Below are 3,672 nucleotides of genomic sequence, written 5' to 3'. Positions count from 1 at the left end.
GCCTGAATACATCAGCGCCAGAACTACAGTGCCTTAAAAATCCATTACATGGGAAACACAGCCATTAATCCTAAATTGCAATAATGTGTATTAGGTAGAAATTTGGGGGTGATGGGATGAAGACTTTAGCCTCTTCTTTAACTGTAGTGGACGATTGTTCTGGAAGCGTTTAAAACCTCTTTGAAATGATGTCTGATAGCAATCACTGTTGCTGGGGAAATAAACATGATGGCACATGAAGAAAATACTGCTCTCAAAGGGGAGTAGGCAAGCGGAGCAGATAAGCCCTTATGTAACAAAGGACTCTCTTGCTCTCCAAGTGTCATCTCTAACAAAACAAAACATGAGGCAGAGTGACTGAAAACACCTTAGAAAATTTGACTGTGCTTAGCTACATTATATAATAGGACATCAGCAATTCTTTATCTAGAGTCTGAGGCATTTCACCCATTCTGTGTCTCTAGGCTTCATAAGTTGTTTTTTTATTCTTCCCTTTACAAATGAAAATGTGTGTCTAAGACCATTACTGACTTACAAACACTAGATTTCTCCCCAGTGTTCTTTCTTAATCTCCTGTGGTTCAGGGAACACTAAAATACAAAGATTATCATGCATTTGATATTACAGATAATATCTTCATCTCTGAGGTTCTTAACCCTCCTGGGGCCCCTTCCTTAGGAAAATTCAACCGCTGCCACTACTTTGCGACTCAAAACCGAAAAGCACTTTTCTTCTGCATTCTGACCTTCGCTGTAAGCATTGCAAAGGGCTGAACCGAAGAAATAAAAGATCAGGAATCCTTCTGCACAGTACACGCTCTTAACCTCCACCATTGCTGGCAACAAGTCCTGCTTTAATCCAAGCAAGGACAAACACAAAACCAGCTCGCGTCATCAGACCTTGGGACAATAATTCCCACAGCTGTGCAGTAATGACATTCTCAGCATGGCAGATCTCTATCTAAAGCTCTGCTAATTGGTACGAAGAGGAATGTCTGCACAAACATTCATGTCTCAGACATTCCTGAGCTCTACTGCAGCCCTGACTTCATGTCATAAGCCCCAAATAAATGTTTCAGCCCTCCTGACAAGCAGGGCACAACCATAGGTAAAATAGCAGAAATCTGACCTGGATCCCGGGACAGCAAGAAAAAAGAGACCAGAGGAAAAAGACTTTGATCCAAATATTTGGACTAGATCATCATCATCATAGATCCCTTCCAACTGAAATATTCAATTCGATTTGATTAGATCAGATATTAGTGTAGGTAGTATGAACACAGAGCAATACAAACTAAGAGTGATTTGGAAGAAGCCTGGTCCACTGAAAAAGTTGTTTTTTAAGAGCACAATCCAGCCAGGGCAACAATCCCCCTAAGGTTCAAAGCCCCATCTTCCAGCTGCAGTGGTGTTTCTTTCCATCCCCTTTACTGTGGACTGAGCAACCAAGGACCAGCACAAAGGTGCTATTGAACAAAAAATAAACCTGCCATCAGCTCTTCTGCCTAAACCAAAGCAAAGGAGTGGCCAGCTGTGGATTACAAGAGAAAAAGTGGCTCATGGTGTAACCAAAGAAGCTGGTCCATGCAGTGGACTTCTATTTACACATTTCTGATCTAATTGGCAGTGATAGCACCAAACAGAAATGGCAATTCAGACAGACCTTCAACAGCACCTTCAGTGATCACACCCCCTCCAGGTCGGCAGATGAAGAGCCCGGGGAGAGTTCAGCCTGCTTTTCAAGGTTGCAAGGTTTAAAGGGCAAACCACACTGCAGATACAGCTCCAGGGAAGCAAATCAACTCCTGCATCCCCTCAGCCACACCATGTGTGCCTCCAGCTCTGGACACACATGCACAATGTGGCTTTATCCCAACAAAGAAACATTTGTGTGTTCACTGTTCACACCCACACTCGTATCTACTCTGGTCAGAAGGATTTTGGTGAAAATGAGGGGCTACACAGAATTTCTTTTTCTCTTCTTGTCTTGTCTTTGCTGAGCTTTGCTCCTCACTTCTACATGATGGTGAGAGCCTTTATAGCCCAGCAGTTATAATTTATCTTCCATAAGTAATCTTTAGGGCTATGTGTACTGCCCCACTCATGTTCAAGTCAGAAAGCATGATTGACAAGTGTCAAGTATTAGGGTAAAGATGAGTAAATCAGTGACATGAAGGGGAAGAGGAAGAGCTGCAGGTAACATATCTCCCCAGCCTCCTTGCTACCCCATGGTCGTATGGACATAGCTGATAAATGGATTAAAGGATTCACTGGTCAACTGCCCCCAGCACACACAGTCACCATGTGGAAGAGAGGCCACAAACCTGATGCTGAAAATACCCAAAATAGGCTTATGCGTGAGGCAGCATGAGGGGAAGCCCCACGGGTCCCATCGTGGCCAGGAGCAAGATGTCCTGCCTGCCTTCTGCATGGCCAACCCTGCTCATGTGCCAGGGCTGCCCCAGGATGAAAAGGGAACAGACAAAGGCAAAGAAGAAGAAAAACGTACTCTAGTATGAAAGATTTGTTTTCCCTGTTCCTCTTCGCACACCGAAGTAGCAAAAACTTGCAGAGAATGGAAAAAGTCTAAAGCAAAAACAGCAGCAGCAGCAAATACAATTACTATTTCCTAAATAAAAACCAGCTCTTTCAAAATCAGGTTTATAGCTCAGAGAAAGATTCCAGGGGACACATTCTTTTTTCCTGCTGTGTAGATTTGTAAAACAAATTAGGTACCCACCTGAGTATTGCATAAGACACCAATTATAAACATTTATTTTGAGTAAAAGAAAAACTGATGAGCCATGCCGGTTAACTGCCATCCCTGAACGATGCAGGCTTCTTCCATGTCTCTCTTCTTCCACTAAAAACAGAGGAGTGTTTTATGAGCAAACGGTAAAACCTCAGGTCTCATTTTCCAATTTAAAGTCTCAGAGATGCTCAGCACTGTGTTCTTACCCTGTAACTATCCTCCAGTCTCCTTTAATCACACTCAATGGTCTTAGCTCGGCTCTCACTGGCTTGCAGCAGCCCTTTGCAAAACACTTTATCATGATTTTTATACCAGCTATCCCCGTCTCCCCCACCCATGATTTTCTCTGCCAGGTTTTCTCTCCGGATGGTGAAGCTCAGTGTCTCTGCCTGAAACCAGAACCAAGTCTGGCCCCTAACACCTATAGGAGACAGCACTCCTGACCCACGGAGGAAAGCAAACTTTTCCACCAAACTCTCCCCACTTGGCTGATACTCAGCTTAACCCCGGTTTCACTGCTCATCTATAGAGCTGACGTGTTTTACCAAAGGAACAGGCATCCCTCCCCTCCTTTCACAGATGTTGATGGTGAAACACTTAAACTGCAGAGACCAAGGCGCAGGGTCCCTTGGCTCTCCGCCCGCCCGGGAGCCCCGCTCCCCTCCCAGCCCCGGGCCGTGCCTTCAGGCCCCCGTGGTGGGCGGAGAGGGACCCCACGCCGGGCAAGGAGCAGCTCGGGCTGTAAAACGCCTCTCGCCGGGGCGGGAGGCAGCGCTTGCCTCCAGGATGCCCACGGGCGACAGGAAGGGGGGACACTGGGGGACAACTCCCGGGGGCGCGGATCAAGACCCCTCGGTGCTGGGGGGGAGACGCAGCAGGTTGGCGCCGGAGAGGCTCTGCCCGGACCTCGGCCAGGGCGAG

The sequence above is a fragment of the Athene cunicularia genome, assembly GCF_003259725.1.
Source record: "Athene cunicularia isolate RWA chromosome 5 unlocalized genomic scaffold, athCun1 chr5_part1, whole genome shotgun sequence".
NCBI classification, from domain to species: domain Eukaryota; kingdom Metazoa; phylum Chordata; class Aves; order Strigiformes; family Strigidae; genus Athene; species Athene cunicularia.
This window is presented reverse-complemented; position numbering follows the sequence as displayed.